The sequence below is a fragment of the Salmo salar genome, chromosome ssa28, assembly GCF_905237065.1.
Source record: "Salmo salar chromosome ssa28, Ssal_v3.1, whole genome shotgun sequence".
Taxonomy (NCBI): Eukaryota; Metazoa; Chordata; class Actinopteri; order Salmoniformes; family Salmonidae; genus Salmo; species Salmo salar.
In genome coordinates this window covers 30,571,223-30,591,779 of record NC_059469.1, presented here as the reverse complement: position 1 = coordinate 30,591,779, position 20,557 = coordinate 30,571,223, and the positions used below count along the sequence as shown (strand labels likewise).

Genomic DNA, 20,557 nt, shown 5'->3' with positions numbered 1-20,557 from the left:
GGTTGCTGCTTATTTATAAAACCCTCTTAGGCCTCACTCCCCCCTATCTGAGATATCTACTGCAGCCCTCATCCTCCACATACAACACCCGTTCTGCCAGTCACATTCTGTTGAAGGTCCCCAAAGCACACACATCCCTGGGTCGCTCCTCTTTTCAGTTCGCTGCAGCTAGCGACTGGAACGAGCTGCAACAAACACTCAAACTGGACAGTTTTATCTAAATCTCTTCATTCAAAGACTCTCTTACTGACAGTTGTGGCTGCTTTGTGTGATATATTGTTGTCTCTACCTTCTTTCCCTTTGTGCTGTTGTCTGTGCCCAATAATGTTTGTACCATGTTTTGTGCTGCTACCATGTTGTGTTGCTACCATGTTGTTGTTAGGTTGTGTTGCTAACATGCTGTGTTGTCATGTGTTGCTGCCTTGCTATGTTGTTGTCTTAGGTCTCTCTTTATGTAGTGTTGTGTCTCTCTTGTTGTGATGTGTGTTTTGTCCTATATTTATATTATATTTATTTTATTGTTTTTCATCCCAGGCCCCGTCCCTGCAGGAGGCCTTTTGCCTTTTGGCAGGCCGTCATTGTAAATAAGAATTTGTTCTTAACTGATTTGCCTGGTTAAATAAAGGTTAAATAAAGGTGAAATTAAATAAATAAATAAAATGTGTAACTTTGGTGTACAACCCTGCTCTCTCTCGCTCCCAGCTGGCCGAGCATTTCGCTTTTACCTATCATTGGCTGTTTGATCAGTCCCTCTTTGTCCTTGACATATTCAGAACGTGGGTGTGTAGATTATCTGGTGAATCAAATAGCGCTTGTAGTGATAAGATGGGGAGCTAGCGCGCAACAAGAACAGTGGCAGAAATGCTGCGCTCAAAACAACTGGGAACTCGGAAATTTCAGACTTCAGTGTGTTCAAGACAACAGAGTTCTGGGAAAAGAACTGGCTCCGACTGGGAAAATTGTTTTGAACTGTCATCCAACTCTGAATTCAGCCGGAAACTCAAGCATCTTTCTAGAGCTCCAACTTTCAGACCTGAAGATCATTGACGTCGTGATTTATCCTTGAGTTCCCAGTTGTCTTGAAAGCGCCAACAAAATCTGTGATTTATCACAACAACAAGCATGGTGTCGCACAATTACGCAAGGACCACAGCTCATGAAAAAAAGTTATCTTCTCAATAATTTAAGGGTTTCTTTGCACTCTCTCTGCTGAAGAGAGTCTAGAAAAGTTCAATGGAATTTTGGAGTCGAAATGTGATGATTCCTCAATGTGGAAAAAGTAACTGGATTAAATTGGATGTTGGAGCAGTTGCTAACTAATGGGGAGGACAACAGTCCATGTGGATTAAATAAAATAAATATATATTTCACCTTTATTTAACCAGGTAGGCCAGTTGCTAACTAATGGGGAGGACAACAGTCCATGTGGATTTAAAAAATATACAGTGCCTTGCGAAAGTATTCGGCCCCCTTGAACTTTTTGACCTTTTGCCACATTTCAGGCTTCAAACATAAAGATATAAAACTGTAATTTTTTGTGAAGAATCAACAACAAGTGGGACACAATTATGAAGTGGAACGAAATTTATTGGATATTTCAAACTTTTTTAACAAATAAAAAACTGAAAAATTGTCTGTGCAAAATTATTCAGCCCCTTTACTTTCAGTGCAGCAAACTCTCTCCAGAAGTTCAGTGAGGATCTCTGAATGATCCAATGTTGACCTAAATGACTAATGATGATAAATAGAATCCACCTGTGTGTAATCAAGTCTCCGTATAAATGCACCTGCTCTGTGATAGTCTCAGAGGTCCGTTTAAAGCGCAGAGAGCATCATGAAGAACAAGGAACACACCAGGCAGGTCCGAGATACTGTTGTGGAGAAGTTTAAAGCCGGATTTGGATACAAAAAGATTTCCCAAGCTTTAAACATCACAAGGAGCACTGTGCAAGCGATAATATTGAATTAGAAGGAGTATCAGACCACTGCAAATCTACGAAGACCCGGCCGTCCCTCTAAACTTTCAGCTCATACAAGGAGAAGACTGATCAGAGATGCAGCCAAGAGGCCCATGATCACTCTGGATGAACTGCAGAGATCTACAGCTGAGGTGGGAGACTGTCCATAGGACAACAATCAGTCGTATACTGCACAAATCTGGCCTTTATGGAAGAGTGGCAAGAAGAAAGCCATTTCTTAAAGATATCCATAAAAAGTGTCGTTTAAAGTTTGCCACTAGCCACCTGGGAGACACACCAAACATGTGGAAGAAGGTGCTCTGGTCAGATGAAACCAAAATCAAACTTTTTTTGGCAACAATGCAAAACGTTATGTTTGGCGTAAAAGCAACACAGCACATCACCCTGAACACACCATCCACACTGTCAAACATGGTGGTGGCAGCATCATGGTTTGGGCCTGCTTTTCTTCAGCAGGGGCAGGGAAGATGGTTAAAATTGATGGGAAGATGGATGGAGCCAAATACAGGACCATTCTGGAAGAAAACCTGATGGAGTCTGCAAAAGACCTGAGACTGGGACGGAGATTTGTCTTCCAACAAGACAATGATCCAAAACATAAAGCAAAATCTACAATGGAATGGTTCACAAATAAACATATCCAGGTGTTAGAATGGCCAAGTCAAAGTCCAGACCTGAATCCAATCGAGAATCTGTGGAAAGAACTGAAAACTGCTGTTCACAAACGCTCTCCATCCAACCTCACTGAGCTCGAGCTGTTTTGCAAGGAGGAATGGGCAAAAATGTCAGTCTCTCGATGTGCAAAACTGATAGAGACATACCCCAAGCGACTTACAGCTGTAATCGCAGCAAAAGGTGGCGCTACAAAGTATTAACTTAAGGGGGCTGAATAATTTTGCACGCCCAATTTTTCAGTTTTTTATTTGTTAAAAAAGTTTGAAATATCCAATAAATTTCGTTCCACTTCATGATTGTGTCCCACTTGTTGTTGATTCTTCACAAAAAAATACAGTTTTATATCTTTATGTTTGAAGCCTGAAATGTGGCAAAAGGTCGAAAAGTTCAAGGGGGCCGAATACTTTCGCAAGGCACTGTATATATATATATTGCTCCAAAAATAAAGGGAACACTTAAACAACACATCCTAGATCTGAATGAAAGAAATAATCTTATTAAATACTTTTTTCTTTACATAGTTGAATGTGCTGACAACAAAATCACACAAAAATTATCAATGGAAATCCAATTTATCAACCCATGGAGGTCTGGATTTGGAGTCACACTCAAAATTAAAGTGGAAAACCACACTACAGGCTGATCCAACTTTGATGTAATGTCCTTAAAACAAGTCCAAATGAGGCTCAGTAGTGTGTGTGGCCTCCACGTGCCTGTATGACCTCCCTACAATGCCTGGGCATGCTCCTGATGAGGTGGCGGATGGTCTCCTGAGGGATCTCCTCCCAGACCTGGACTAAAGCATCCGCCAACTCCTGGACAGTCTGTGGTGCAACGTGGCGTTGGTGGATGGAGCGAGACATGATGTCCCAGATGTGCTCAATTGGATTCAGGTCTGGGGAACGGGCGGGCCAGTCCATAGCATCAATGCCTTCCTCTTGCAGGAACACACTCCAGCCACATGAGGTCTAGCATTGTCTTGCATTAGGAGGAACTCAGGGCCAACCGCACCAGCATATGGTCTCACAAGGGGTCTGAGGATCTCATCTCGGTACCTAATGGCAGTCAGGCTACCTCTGGCGAGCACATGGAGGGCTGTGCGGCCCCCCAAAGAAATGCCACCCCACACCATGACTGACCCACCGCCAAACCGGTCATGCTGGAGGATGTTGCAGGCAGCAGGACATTCTCCATGGCGTCTCCAGACTCTGTCATGTCTGTCACATGTGCTCAGTGTGAACCTGCTTTCATCTGTGAAGAGCACAGGGCGCCAGTGGCGAATTTGCCAATCTTGGTGTTCTCTGGCAAATGCCAAACGTCCTGCACGGTGTTGGGCTGTAAGCACAACCCCCACCTGTGGACGTTGGGCCCTCATACCACCCTCATGGAGTCTGTTTCTGACCGTTTGAGCAGACACATGAACATTTGTAGCCTGCTGGAGGTCATTTTGCAGGGCTCTGGCAGTGCTTCTCCTGCTCCTCCTTGCACAAAGGCGGAGGTAGCGGTCCTGCTGCTGGGTTGTTGCCCTCCTACGGCCTCCTCCACGTCTCCTGATGTACTGGCCTGTCTCCTGGTAGCGCCTCCATGCTCTGGACACTACGCTGACAGACACAGCAAACCTTCTTGCTACAGCTCGAATTGATGTGCCATCCTGGATGAGCTGCACTACCTGAGCCACTTGTGTGGGTTGTAGACTCCGTCTCATGCTACCACTAGAGTGAAAGCACCGCCAGCATTCAAAAGTGACCAAAACATCAGCCAGGAAGCATAGGAACAGAGAAGTGGTCTGTGGTCCCCACCTGCAGAACTACTCCTTTATTGGGGGTGTCTTGCTAATTGCCTATAATTTCCACCTGTTATCTATTCCATTTGCACAACAGCATGTGAAATTTATTGTCAATCAGTGTTGCTTCCAAAGTGGACAGTTTGATTTCACAGAAGTGTGATTGACTTGGAGTTACATTGTGTTGTTTAAGTGTTCCCTTTATTTTTTTGAGCAGTGTATTTCACCTTTATTTAACCAGGTAGGCCAGTTGCTAACTAATGGGGAGGACAACAGTCCATGTGGATTTAAAAAATATATATATATTTCACCTTTATTTAACCAGGTAGGCCAGTTGCTAACTAATGGGGAGGACAACAGTCCATGTGGATTAAATAAAATATATATATTTCACCTTTATTTAACCAGGTAGGCCAGTTGCTAACTAATGGGGAGGACAACAGTCCATGTGGATTAAATAAAATATATATATATTTAACCTTTATTTAACCTGGTAGGCCAGTTGCTAACTAATGGGGAGGACAACAGTCCATGTGGATTTAAAAAAAAAAATAATAATAATAATTCACTTTTGTTTAACCAGGTAGGCCAGTTGAAAAAAGTTCTCATTTAAAACTGCGACCTGGTCAAGATAAAGCAAAGCAGTGCGACAAAAAACAACACAGAGTTACACATGGGATAAACAAAAGTACAGTCAATAACACAATAGAAAAATCTATAAACAGTGTGTGCAAATGGAGTAAGGAGGTAAGGCAATAAATAGGCCATAGTAGTGAAGTAATTACAATTTAGCAAATTAACACTGGAGTGATAGATGAACAGATGATGATGTGTAAGTAGAAATACTGGTGTGCAAAAGAGCAAAAAAAGAAATAAAAACAATATGGGGATGAGGTAGGTAGTTGGAGTCCCAAGAAAAGCGAGATTAGGCCTACAATAGCTTGTTGTATACTTATGTAGAGCATTTTATTAACTACTACAGCATGCTCTTGCTTGCTGAATGTAAAAAGCAGAAACCAAAAGAACTGGGGCGTATTCATAACGCCTATTCTATTATTAATATTATTATTATTATTATTTTATTTATACTATTATTATTATACTATCGTTGATAAGGGCGCAAAAGCAAGCTTTTCACTGTAAAGTCTACACCAGTTGTATTCGGCGCATGTGATAAATACAGTTATTGCATCATGAAGCATTCAAAACAAGACTTTTAAGAGGTTATTGTCTTGCTCTTTACTGTAATCAGAGGACTAATATCAATGCTATGCATGCTGTCTCTCTTGGCTAAAATGCCTTGGCAGCCAGGCCCACCCACTGGGGAGCAAGGCCCAGCCAATCAGAACGAGTTTTTCCCCACAAAAGGGATTTATTATATAGTTTGTGGCACCATTCTCAGTAAACTGAAGACACTGTTGTGCATGAAAAGCCCAGGAGGCCGGCGATTTCTGAGATACTGGAACTGGCGCCTGGCACCGACAATCATACAACGGTCAAAGTCACTTAGGTCACTCAGTTTTCCAATTCATTCTTGACGCCTGTCTGTCTGCTCGATATAGCAAGCCACGGCCACGTGACACTGTCTGTAGGAGTGATCCATTTCTGTGAATGGGGTGGTGTACCTAATAAACTATAATAAAGTATATATGTAAGCAATAAGCCCCGAAGGGGTGTGTTATATGGCCAAAAGATACCACGGCTAAGGGCTGTTCTTATGCACGTGCCTGGACACAGCCCATAGCCGTGGTATATTGGCCATATATCACAAACCCCAGAGAAGCCATATTTTCTATTAAAACTGGTTACCAATGTAATTACAGCAGTAAATATAAATGTTTTGTCATACCCGTGGTATACGGACTGATATACCATTGCTTTCACCCTATCAGAATTCAGGGCTCAAACCACCCGGTTTATAATCCCTTAATAAGAGGCAACAAAGAGACCAAAGTTAACCCTGAAGGAGCTGCAAAGCTCCACAGCGGAGATTGGAGTATCTGTCCATAGGACCACTTAAAGCCGTACCATCCACAGAGCTGGGCTTTACGGAAGAGTGCCCAGAAAAAAGCCTTAATAAAAAAATGAGCCAACACGTTTGGTGTTCGCCAAAAGGCATGTGGGAGACTCCCCAAACGATGAGACTAAAATGTAGCTGTAACATACCCCAATGTAATATACTCCAAGAGACTTGCAGTTGTAATTGCTGCAAAAGGTGGCTCTACAAAGTATTGACTTTGGGGGGTGAATAGTTATGCACTCAAGTTTTTCTGTCTTATTTCTTGTTTGTTTCACAATAAAAAATATTTAGCATCTTCAAAGTGGTAGGCATGTTGGGTAAATCAAATGATACAACCCCCCCAAAAACTATTTTAATTCCAGGTTGTATGGATACAAAATAGGAAAAATGCCAAGGGAGGCGAATACTTTCGCAAGCCACTGTACACGTGTATAGTTAGATGTTGATGTTACAGCACATAAACAGCAGAGGGCGCTACAGGACTCTTGTCCCACTCAGTTTTACAGCTCAACTACAGTTCCTGTCCTGGCCAGTCTAGTGAGATACTGTAGATCCAGCTAATGTATTGATTACGCTCTCACTCTGTTCAGTCAGGTGTGGGTGTGCCTGCATGTGTATTTGAAAAGGCCTTTAGGCCTCTTACTCTCAGTCACTTTCATCTCCTCTCCTTCATTTGTGTCCTCTCCTTCATTTGTCTCTTCTCCTTCATTCCTCCAGTCTTTCAGAAATCTGAAAACACAAGATCAACTCGAATCGAATCAAATTATATTTGACACATGCGCTGAATACAATGCTTACTTACTATAAGCCCTTAACCAACATTAGCGATGGGTTCCGTTGGGACTATGACAGGGACGTGGACACCTCTTACCTGCACACAATGGAGCCAGGACGGGGTCAAGGCAGCCTACATCCCCCCCACCTCACCACCCACCCCACACACTTCATAGCTACTGCTACACACATAATGTACACATTGCCTGCACCAGTGGTTCTCAACCAAGGGTACTAGGACCCCTAGGGGTACTTGGCCTATCCACAGGGGGTACTTGAAAAGACTCATGAGTCCATAGACTTACTGATAAAATGCACGAGTGGTTACTTTCAGTTGGGGGTGCAGTAAGTGAAAAGGTTTGGGAACCAGTAGCCCCACACCTACCACACATTCTCTAACCAAATTGGATGAAGATGCCCCTGCTTTCAAATGAAAGTAACCATTTTCGACCACTCCCTCTATTTTTCTCGCAACATATAAATACTGCAAATGTCTACATACAAGGTGTCCAAATGGATGGGATACCCGATGTCACGCAATCCTCTAACATGCCAATTTGATTTATTTTACACGTGTAGGAAGCCCAGCCGTGAGGCCGGGCATCAAAAAATTAGTTGATACTCATAATGTTCCTCTCCACGGAAATCTTTAGTAAAAGGCGAAAGATTTATGCGATCTGAAGAGAAACCAGAGTGTACTACCGATTGTACGAAACCGTTCCGACCGACTTCTCGGCCTTGCTATTCACAGTCATGGTTAAATTAAAAACAAAGCAAAGCTCTATAGTGCGGATATATCACACACATACATTACCGTTCACCACTGCGAATAAATAGTGAAGTTTGACAAATGTCAATGCTTTGTAACTTCATGAATTCTTCACATACACGAAATGCACGCTGGGCATTATAGAAATAACTTCCTGGTTTGACCCATTAATTGTAAAAAGTATTTAATCTGCAACGCCAGTGTAATTTCAGTAACTAAGAAGAGCAATGTTGGCGTAACAGTTTAGCTACCATCAAAAGTCTACTATCAAAATTGGAAACGATGTTACATTTATTTATATTTGCCGACGGGACGAAATACAAGGCTTCTACATGGAGCATGCGCCGTAGAGACCAGCAAGCAACTTCTTCACAAGCCAGGCGAGAAGCAAGGAGCGGTGGGGTGGCAAAGATGATATTCAAATCGGCATGTAATCGCTGGATTTTACACAATTGTATGTAACCACTGTCTGCAACAATGTATCATGATGAAAACGTTTTGGTGTAAAATATTCTAGCAACATGTCTTAAATTGTTTGACCTTTGGATTGCTCAGCTACTGGTGATCAGTGGCGATTTTAGCATGTAAATCTTAATTGCGCAAAAATAAACCTTTTTTTTTAGATGCAAAGCCACTACACACCATTTTATTAGGCCTATGTGGTCGAAAAAGGAAGGACAATACAAATCACGAAGAATCCACTGTTATTGACAATATACCGACGCACAGACAGCGCATTGAGCAAACAAAACAACCATCGCAATATCAACTGAAATTACATGGGTCTATTACTGAACTTTTTGTTGAAAACAAAAATATTTGAATGGGAAGACTGTCACTGGCAAACATGGTTACAGACCCAACAGCATTATATAGTATCTCCTCCTCGTGGAGAAAAGCACATGATATTATTATAATACACAAAGTAAGCAAAACAATAAAATCATTCCAACATTGCCTAAAATAAGATACAAATGATAAGCAATATAACAATTGAGATGTACAAACTATGGCATAAGGGAACGATGAGTGGATGAGAGTGAAGCCGTCATATTGATTAAGACATTAATTAGTGAGTAGTCGATATAGCCATTTGTTCAGCACTTTTGAAATGTACAGCGACAGAATTCAGAACATGGGCCATTCTTACAGTATTATTCTCCCTGTACACCAAGTCAGAACCGTAGGATAAATAACAGGGGCATATAAAGCAAACAATGAAATCTCTTACAATATTCGATGATGACATTTCTCTAAAATAGGCTATAGGCTACATGTGCACCACCGAGTCAGAACAGTAGGCTAAATTGTGATGGGGAGCAAGACCAAATTCTTCGCCTGTGGGAGGCGGTAAGGAGGCGGTAAAAAAGTTCAGCATTTCTCAACATTTCTCGAATGCTGGGTGACCAATCACATTGAGATGTGAACCTCCGCTATCATAGCTGGTTGTATTGACCTCAAGACACTGAATGGCATCAATGAAGCCTATGGATTGATTTGAATATAATAACTTTATTGTTCCAAGGATGCTAGTGGTATATACATGTAGTTATTACCAAGCGTGAGATAGCCACATTGTAGCCTGTACATTGAATTAAATTCACTGATCATGTACTCTACCTTGGCAAATAAAGGTGCGGTTCAGGTATGAATGTCTGTGAGACATTATTTTTCAGTTATATCCGATACCAGGAGTATCAAACTCCAGTCTTAGAATGATGCTGTGTCTGCATGTATGTATTACAATTATACACTTCAACAGTGTTTACCAATCTTGGTACTAGGACATCAATGATTACACATTGTAACTGCAGTAGACTAGAACACATTATTTAACTAGTTAAAGGCTGATTTGAAATTCATATATACGGGACCAGCATTTTCTTAAACAGTACACTACACTTCCTTTGCATCATGTAAATATTCAAAAACAGGTTCATCTCACCATCTCATTTTCTTCATCTGATCTGATCTGAGGACACAGGAGTGTTTGTGTTTCATTGAGCATAGTGTTTCATCAAATGAGATTTCAACCAGTAGAGAATGTGAAAAGCTTTATTGAAAGTTCATTATCCAAGTGTTATAAATACATAATACATGCATTATAAATATTATAAGTGTAATATTATATATACAAGTTCAATCTGTACTTTAATGCACATCTGGTCTGCATTATAAAAATAGGGAGGAAGAAAGAGGTGTCTATTTATTTTACTAGGCAAGTCAGTTAAGAACAAATTCTTATTTTCAATGATGGCCTAGGAACAGTGGGTTAACTGCCTTGTTCAGGGGCAGAATGACAGATTTTTACCTTGTCAGCTCGGGGATTCGATCTTGCAGTTACTAGTCCAACGCTCTAACCACTAGGCTACCTGCCGTGAGATAATGTCAAAGACAGAAAGGGAAAGAGATAAGAACAGAGGAGCATGGAAGACAGCATATGATTAATGAATTACAGTGCTACTTATCTTAATATTCTCTTAGGTCATCACAAACTCCTAATCAGTCTTGGGTTCCCAGTTGGCCCAAGGGTTTTTTAAATATATTTTTTGAATTTTATTTAACTAGGCAAGTTAGTTAAGAAAAAATTCTTATTTACAATAACGGCCTAGGAACAGTGGGTTAACTTCTCTAGGGGCCAGTGGGACGATTTCGTCCCACCTACGTAACAGCCAGTGAAATCCCGTGGCGCGTTATTCAAATACCTTAGAAATGCTATTACTTCAATTTCTCAAACATATGACTATTTTACACCATTTTAAAGACAAGACTCTCGATAATCTAACCACACTGTCCGATTTCAAAAAGGCTTTACAACGAAAGCAAAACATTAGATTATGTCAGCAGAGTACCCAGCCAGAAATAATCAGACACCCATTTTTCAAGCTAGCATATAATGTCATAAAAACCCAGAAGACAGCTAAATGCAGCACTAACCTTTGATGATCTTCATCAGATGACAACCCTAGGACATTATGTTATACAATACATGCATGTTTTGTTCAATCAAGTTCATATTTATATCAAAAACCAGCTTTTTACATTAGCATGTGACGTTCAGAACTAGCAAACTTCCGGTGAATTTTCTAAAAATGTACTAAATTACTCACGATAAACGTTCACAAAAAGCATAACAATTATTTTAAGAGTTATAGATACAGAACTCCTCTATGCACTCGATATGTCCGATTTTAAAATTGCTTTTCGGTGAAAGCACATTTTGCAATATTCTAAGTAGATAGCCCGGCATCACAGGGCTAGCTATTCAGACACCCAGCAAGTTTAGCCTTCACCAAACTCCGATTTACTATTAGAAAAGTTTGATTACCTTTGGTGTTCTTCGTCAGAATGCACTCCCAGGACTTCTACTTCAATAACAAATGTTGGTTTTGTCCCAAATAATCCATAGTTATATCCAAACAGCGGCGTTTTGTTCGTGCGTTCAAGACACTATCCGAAGGGTAAATAAGGGGGACGCGCCCGGCACGTTTCGTGACAAAAAAATTCAAAATATTCCATTACCGTACTTCGAAGCATGTCAAACGCTGTTTAAAATCATTTTTTTTGCGATTTTTCTCGTAAAAAAGCGATAATATTCCGACCGGGAAACCCTGTTTTCATTCAAAGACGAAAAAATAAAAACATGGTGTCGGCTCGTGCACGCGCCCCCAGTCTCATTGTTCTCAGATCGACCACTATCCAAATGCGCTACTGTTTTTCAGCCATGGGCTGCAAAGTCATCATTCACCGTTCTGCCACCTTCTGAGAGCCTATGGGAGCGTTAGAAAATGTCACGTTATGCCAGAGATCCCCTGTTTTGGATAGAGATGATCAAGAAGGCCAAGAAATAGTCAGAGAGGGCGCTTCCTGTTTGGAATCTTCTCAGGTTTTGGCCTGCCAAATGAGTTCTGTTATACTCACAGACACCATTCAAACAGTTTTAGAAACTTGAGTGTTTTCTATCCAAAGCTAATAATTATATACATATTCTAGTTTCTGGGCAGGAGTAATAATCAGATTAAATCGGGTACGTTTTTTATCCGGCCATGAAAATACTGCCCTCTATCCATAACAAGTTAACCCCACCCGATTTAGAGACAATAAGGGATTGTTCTACTCCTAAACTATCCCTAGCAAAACACAATCTTGTCTATGTAATGCAGTGTTTAACTCATTTGTCAGCTTTAACCATCTCCAGTGACCACATGCCCAGATTAGCTGCAGGGAACTACTGTAGAGTGGAGACCATAAAAACACATATACTAGTAGGACAGAAATGACTTACTATTAGTTAAATATCAATTGTTAACCAGTAATATCAAATAAATACGTAATTTTCCCCCTCACAATCCCCATTAGCCCTGGGGTCAGGCAAAATTAGGGCAGTTAAACAATGGGCATCCCTATAGTAGACACACAACTTTATCCACCGAAACGACACAATCCTCTATCCCATGCCCTCCTGCACATTCCCCACATTTTGGAATTTACCTCCAACAAACTGCTGCGACAGGACCACCCGGGGGAGGGGGGGGGGGCATCTTTGTGACAACAATTTTGGACCCCCTTGTGGCCCCCCTAAATGTGGAGTATGAAATAATTTTGCTATCGTTCTTTTTTTACATCCGTTATTAGACAGTGGCAACGCGGAACACTAATGATTATGAACATGGTCTTTTACCTGCTAATGCCTGCAATGCAGTGAAGAAAACTATATGACAACAATAAAGTCTAATGTAACTGGCCCCTCTAACAGTACAACTGGCCCCAGCTTGGCCCCCCCAGTTGAAATGGTCTAGAACCGCCACTACTTCTGTACCGGGGAGTTTTGTTAAGAGCCCCGATGCTCAGTCTGAACATTAACATGCATCGCTTGCCGTATGGTTTCAGAAGCATAAGGACTTTATCTTTCATATCAGTGAGAAATAATTTTCATAAAACAAAAGGTTAAATTAATACACACATTTATAGGGTTATGGTTCACACATGGCTATATTTCCATGTTACAGCGCTTGTTTACAGAAGACAGATGGAAGACAGAGTGGACTAGCTGTGATAATCAGCTATTTGCGTCTCTGAACACCTTTGTGTAAATTACTAAACAGGAGGACCACAAAGGTGTTGTTACTGAACAATACTGTTAGCTGCAACTGTGTTAATACAGTGTGTACAGTAAGTGTTTATTTGCATTTGTGAATTATTTTAATATGATGAAAGTAGAGGGATTTATGTTCTAGAACCGTACCGCAATTGAGAATCGAGTCACGTTTATATTGAGTATTTGGCTGTTTTGGCTTCTAAAGCCAAATCGCCTTTAAACAGAACATGTAAAGTCCTTGGACTATAGGAGTAAGGTTAGGCTCCTTTAGCTCATTATTGGGCTAAGACCACACGTCTTCTCCATCGATGCATCCTTACCACTTTATATTAACTGTAATATATAAAACAATGGCAACGATGAACTAAATACTCCAAAATGAAAAACATTTCCAAGAGTTGTACACAGATGTTCGGGGTGGTGGAATCTATTGATCAAACTAAGTTTAGCAAGGTCTTCAAGGTAGGCTATCTATATCACCTTGACCTTAATGGCCAATGGAGTCCACAACGGGTCCTAATTGGTTGTTCTCCAGTTCAGAGTCCACTGATGTTCCTCTTGAATATCAATAGCCAACGAGCATCAACCCCCCAACCCTTATTTGATTGGCAAATGTCCAGCAGATAATGGCTGCGTTTCAAACTCACAAAAGACACACCCTCCTCCACTTAAACTTGTCTTATGCCCTTTTGGAAATCCCGCTGCCATCTTTGTCGTTGGTCCAAATGATTAGCTAAGCAAGGGAAGTTGGCAACGTAAGCCCCTCAGTCCTCATTTTTGTTTATGTTCACTTCGGGACCTGAAAAGCCCCATAATTCAATTTGCGATGCTTGTACATTCGCAAAAAAAAGGCAGCCAAAACTTAAAACCAACATTAATATGGAGAAGTCAACATATGAGAAAGTAAAAACGAATGTAAATAAGTTAGAAATTGTGCTACTAATGCACATGACAGCTCAAATACGTATCATAAAAGTAATGATGTTTTGTTTGGTTAGCTTTTGGAAATGTTAACTTGTGTACATAACTTTCCCTGACATCACACTTACACGGAACCCAAACCGGATGCGCGCGTGCGCTATCGTGCATAAATGAATTTTGTCCCCCTAATTTGTCCTATTTAGTTAGCTTGCTGTTGCTAGCTAATTTGTCCTGGGATATAAACATTGAGTTGTTATTTTACCTGAAATGAACAAGGTCCTCTACTCCGACAATTAATCCACACATAAAACGGCCAACCGAATTATATGGTGATTGGCATCTACACTTTCATAGCATTACCACGACAACCGGCAAAACATTTCGTCTTTCAATCACCCACGTGGGTATAACCAATGAGGAGATGGCACTTGGGTACCTGCTTGTATAAACCAATGAGCAGATGGGAGAGGCAGGACTTGCAGCGTGATCTGCGTCAGAAATAGAAAGGAGTTCTATTTTAGCCCTTGGCATCGCAGACGCTCGTTGGCGGAGCAGTACAATAATTGAATAACATGGATTTCTACATTTATTTTTCAACGCTCGCGCACGCGACGTGTCCGGTCTGGTCAGCATGTTAGGGTTGCAAAGGGTCAGACACTTTCTGGTACATTTCTGGAATTTTTCCATGGGAAGTTAAGCTGTGGAATTTGGGGAATTTTGCTTAAATTCATCAAAAAAGTTAGCTTATAACAAGTGAACTTTTTTTGTGGAATACACAAGGCAATTCTAGGTCTTGTGGCATATTTTTGTTAAACTATCCCCAATTCAATGGAATTGCAACCCTCTACATGCACAGTGCATTCTTCCATCACATGTACAGCTGATTCTCAAGATCTTGCACACTAATGAGATGCTATTGATCCCACACTACTACACTGTCTGAGCCAAGGACTACATGCTTTCTGGGAAGTTTTGATTACAATACTGGGTGGGGTGAATGTATTTTATATGACATACATGATTTTTTGTTAACTAGTATATAGTAGCCTACAGAAAAGTGTGTTTAAATAATTTCTAACTTGTTAACAATTTCTGCTAGTTAGTTTTTGCTACCATGTGGGTTTTAGCTTGCTTGAGCCATGCTAACTGAGGAGTGTTAATTCACCTGTTTCCTTACATGTTTCATTTTAAAACATTTCTCTTACAAAGGAGGTGTTTAATCTAACGGCCTGTCTATTTATCTGTACTTGGAATTGTATTTATTTTTTTTTTTTTTTTTAGTTCCTAATCTTTACAGGAAAATGCCATGGGCACTATCTGATGTGTGGAGACATTTCACTGCAGCTAATGTAGAAGGAAAAGCTGTGTACATTTGCAAATTCTGTGCCAAATCACATGTGAAGAATGCAACAAAGATGCAGAATCATCTGGCCAAGAGCATAAAGTTCACTCAGCGCTCACAAGCAACCTCTGACAAAAGTTCCTCTACTTCTATTCAAGGTGAAAATGATGAATCAGACACCTTATCGATAGCAACAGCTCATGGTCCTCCTGGAATCAGATTTTTTTTGGACTCAATGGAGGAACGTAGTCAGAGAAATGCTGATGAATGTCTTGCTCGAGCTGTGTATGCAACTGGTTCACCTCTGATTCTCACAGACAATGTTTATTGGAAGAGATTTCTGAATGTTCTTCGGCCAGCATACACCCCTCCAACCAGACATGCTTTATCTACTCATTTGCTGGATGCAGAGTTCAACAGAGTTCAATTGAAGGTCAAGCAAATCATAGAGAAAGCAGACTGTATTGCAATCATCTCTGGTGGGTGGTCGAATGTTCGTGGGCAAGGAATAATTAACTAAATCATCTCCACCCCAATATTCTACAAGAGCACAGACACAAGGGACAACAGACACACCAGTCTCTACACTGCAGATGAGCTGAAGGCAGTCATCATTCACCTTGGACCACAGAAGGTATTTGCACTGGTGACAGACAATGCTGTGAACATGAAGGCTGCTTGGTCTAAAGTGGAGGAGTCCTACCCTCACATCACACCCATTGGCTGTGCTGCTCATGCATTGAATCTGCTCCTCAAGGACATCATGGCACTGAAAACAATGGATACACTCTAAAAGAGAGCCAAGGAAATGGTTAGGTATGTGAAGGGTCATCATGTTATATCAGCAATCTACTTCACCAAGCAAAGTGAGAAGAATAATAGCACCACATTGAAGCTGCCCAGCAACACCCATTGGGGTGGTGGTGTCGTCATGTTTGACAGTCTCCTGGAGGGTAAGGAGTCTCTCCATGAAATGACCATATCACAGTCAGCCGATATAGACAGCCCCATCAAGAGGATCCTCCTGGATGATGTATTTTGGGAAAGAGTGGTAATCAGCTTTAAACTCCTAAAACCTATAGCAGTAGCCATTGCACGGATTGAGTGAGACAATGCCATCCTGTCTGATGTTCAGACTCTGCTTGCAGATGTAAGAGAAGAAATCCGTACTACCCTGCCCACTTCACTGTTGCTCCAAGCAGATGAACCTGCAGTTCTGAAATACATCAAAAAGTATAAAGACTTCTGCCTGAAACCCGTACATGCTGCAGTGTACATGTTGGACCCCAAGTATGCTGGCAAGAGCATCCTGTCTGGTGCAGAGATCAACAAGACCTATGGTGTCATCACTACCTTGTCTCACCACCTTGGCCTGGTTGAGGGCAAGGTTTTTGGCAGTCTGGCGAAGTACACTTCCAAGCAAGGGCTTTGGGATGGAGTTGCAATATGGCAGTCGTGCCAACATATCTCATCAGCCACCTGGTGCAAGGGACTTTGTGGATCTGAGGATCTTTCCCCTGTTGTCTCCATCATCCTCCAAATCCCACCAACATCAGCCGCCTCAGAGCGCAACTGGTCCTTGTTTGGAAACACACACACACCAAAGCACGCAACAGGCTGACCAATACAAGGGTTGAAAAATTGGTGGCCATCTGGGCAAATTTGAGGCTTTTTGAGCCTGACAACGAGCCATCTTCAACAAGGTTGGAAAGTGACAGTGAAGATGAGGCCTCAGAGTCTGATGTTCAAGAGGTGGACATTGAGGAGGTCCAGGGAGAAGACATGGAAGCCTAAGAGGAAGACACCCAAAGCTTTAGTTTCTAGACTATCATTGAAGTAGCCTAACCTATTTATTTTTTGGTAAAATTACTTCACCACCAGAGCACTACACAGCTGATTCAAATAACCAACTCATCATCAAACTTTGATTATTTGAATCAGCTTTGTAGTGCTAGGGAAAAAACCTAAACATGCATCCAGGCGGGGCCCCAGGACCGAGTTTGGGAAACCCTGTTCTAGAGCGTACATTATTTATGTGGTAATGCCCGAGAAGCCGGTGTTCGAAGGAAATATTGGCACTAGTGTTGTTATGCCCGAGACGAAGTCCAAACACCGGCTTCGAGGGCATTAACTAAATGTTAGTCTAAAAGAAATGTGAGATAATGTCTAGATGCTTTTTATAGTGGAGATCAAGTTTATAAATTGCTTGCCTGGGCTGATGAGACAGTGAATTGCACAGTCAAAGTAAATGGGCATTTTAACATCATAAATTTAGCCGGTAGTAACTTGTGGAATAGACAATGGCTGGAATGCGGTATTAACCAATCAGCATTAAGGATTAGACCCACCCGTTGTATAAATTCAATATAATACACAAGTTGAATCAAAACAAGTTATCACCCTAATTCATGAGTTGAATGCTTGGAGTCTTCACAGATCGTGTGACATAAAACACTACCTTTCTTTCCTTACATCATTTACATTTATGACAATGTTATTTCTAATTATTAAGCGTTTAATAACTGAAATAGAACATAAACACTTAAACCCTGTACGATTCCTGCATCTTGGAGAACTCAGAAAATGCACTGTAAGTGTAACTAACGATATTTATGTAACATTTCATTATGTTTCTCCATGAAAACAATTATCATTAGCACACAAGTCCAAAATGATGTAGGCCTAGGCCATTGCGAAATCACATGCTTCTAACCGCAAGAGTCAACCATAGGCCAACCGTCATTAATGTTGGATCGGTTGAATACGCATGTGTGTCTAGCTGTAGGATAGTTGTCTAGTGATATTGGTGACCATCATCAGCTGATCCAGGAAAGAAAACAAACATTAATCGAAAATAATAAAGCTAAATAAATGGCGTAGTTCTTCTGGCCAAGGGCGGCACTGAGAACACCATTATCCCTCAGCACCTGGAAAACAAAACAATCAGCGCTCTAAACAGCTGACTAGCAAAAGCAAACAATGATAAATCAAAGGATAAATCTAATGTATTGGAATAAAGGGAGCGTATGGCAAACAAATTGTGAAAATGAGCAAGTACAAAGGAAAATCTATGAGTTTAAAGGAGCTCAGTTGAGGCTGAAATACACAGCACTAGTGAGTGGATAAAGCTGTGGACAGGGAAAAGGTTTGTGCAGCCACGTAGAAATAAATTGTTTAAACCATAAGAGTGGGGGGTGGGGGTGTACATTTCATTTGGAAGCTTTTATTTTAATATTTATGAATGTAAAACATATGTCCCGCCGCATTATAAACAAATGTTTTTTTTAAGTTAGCAGCGGTGGAAAAAGTATGCAATTATCATACTTGAGTAAAAGTAAAGATACCTTAATAGAAAATGACTTAAGTAAAAGTGAAAGTCACCCAGTAAAATACTACTTGAGTAAAAGTCTAAAAGTATTTGGTTTGAATATATATAAGTATCAAAGTAAATGTAAAAGTATAAATCATTTAAAAGTCCTTATATTAAGCAAACCAGATGGCACCATTTAAAAAATATATATATATGCCTAGCCAGGGGCACACTCCAACACTCAGAAATCATTTACAAACTAAGCATTTGTGTTTAGTGAGTCTGCCAGATCAGAGGTAGTAGGGAAAGCTAGGGATGTTATTTTGATAAGTGCGCGAATTGGACCATTTTCCTGGCCTGCTAAGCATTCAAAATGTAACAAGTACTTTTGGGTGTCAAGGAAAATGTAAGGAGTAAAAAGTACATTATTTTCTTTAGGAATGTAGTGGAGTAAAAGTAAAAGTTGTCAAAAATATAAATAGTAAAGTACAGATACGCCCAAAAAACTACAGAAGTAGTACTTTAAAGTATTTTTACTTGTAGTAACCCACCCATTTACGCTGTAAATTAGCGTCATTTAGAGCCCCCCCCCACCAAAAAAAGTTTGTTGCATTTAGGGGAGCTAATGTCCCCCGTAATTCATACCCTGGTTCATACCCTATCTTTTTCACTGAGAGACACTACTCCCGAGTGGCACAGCGGTCTAAAGCACCTAGAGGTGTCACTACAGACCCAGGTTCACTCCCGGGCTGTATCACAACTAGTCCCATAGGGTGACGCACAATTGGCCCAACGTTGTCCGGGTTTGGCCGGGGGGGCTTTACAAGTAGGCCGTCAATGTAAGTAAAAATGTGTACTTAACTGACTTGCCTAATTAAATAAATATTCAATAAAAAAAATAAAAACACAAATGTTGGCCTTACTAGATAGCAAGCAGGGATGAAAATAGATATCTTCCTGGTATTCAGCAGCCCTGTAAGAAGGCAATAAATTGCCGAAACTAGAATAGTGGTCGGCAATAGGTTTGGCCTTTTCTCAGCCAATAGTCGGTAGAACAGATCATAACAGCAGCCCAATTCATAGGCCTAAGCTACAAATGAAACACAACCAGATGTATACAGTATACATACAGTTCAATGTCAATGACCAACACAATAACATATCCTAATATTTTTAATCTGAATACACTGATAAAATCACCAATGTCTATTAAATTAGTTTGTTTTTATGTTTCTGCCACTGCCAGTGCCGCACGCAAAAAGGTAACTTTATCCACACCTTAAAACACAAGTAGATATAATTCACCACCTACCACACATTTCCAAACCACATTGGATAAAGTTGCCCGTTTTCAACACCAACCAAAACAATTTGACCAATCCTTCTATTTTCCTCCAAACATAAGTGATTAAGCCACCCCATTATATACAACTTTCAGCAATCTGAATTTTACTTTCGACAAGTATAGGAAGCCAAGCCGTGAGGCCAGGCATAAAAAAATTAGTTGATACTCATAATGTTCCTCTCCACGGAAATCTTTAGTAAAAGGCGAAAGATTTATGCGATCTGAAGAGAAACCAGAGTGTACTACCGATTGTACGAAACCGTTCCGACCGACTTCTCGGCCTTGCTATTCATAGTCATGGTTAATTGAAAAACAAAGCAAAACTCAACACCGCCGATACAACACAAACATACATTTCAGTCAACTAATGCAGATAAATAAAGAAGTTTAACAAGTGTCAATGCTTTGTAATTTCATTCAGTCTCCACACAAACGAAATGCACGCCGGGGATTATATAAATCACTTCCTGTTTGACCCATTCATTCGTAAAAATATTTCATCTGCAACGCCAGTGTAATTTGAGCAACTAAGAAGAGCAAT

At 40.7% G+C, this 20,557-nt stretch overlaps 2 non-coding genes across 2 annotated transcripts; both read right to left on the bottom strand.

Moving 5' to 3' along the window:
* Positions 1–7,812: 7,812 nt before the first annotated feature.
* Positions 7,813–7,928, bottom strand: LOC123731493 (U5 spliceosomal RNA). Its single transcript, XR_006762646.1, has one exon. It is a non-coding gene; the product is annotated as a U5 spliceosomal RNA (small nuclear RNA).
* A 12,213-nt stretch (positions 7,929–20,141) lies between these two features.
* LOC123731483 (U5 spliceosomal RNA) lies at positions 20,142–20,257 on the bottom strand. Its single transcript, XR_006762636.1, has one exon. It is a non-coding gene; the product is annotated as a U5 spliceosomal RNA (small nuclear RNA).
* Between the last annotated feature and the right edge of the window lie 300 nt (positions 20,258–20,557).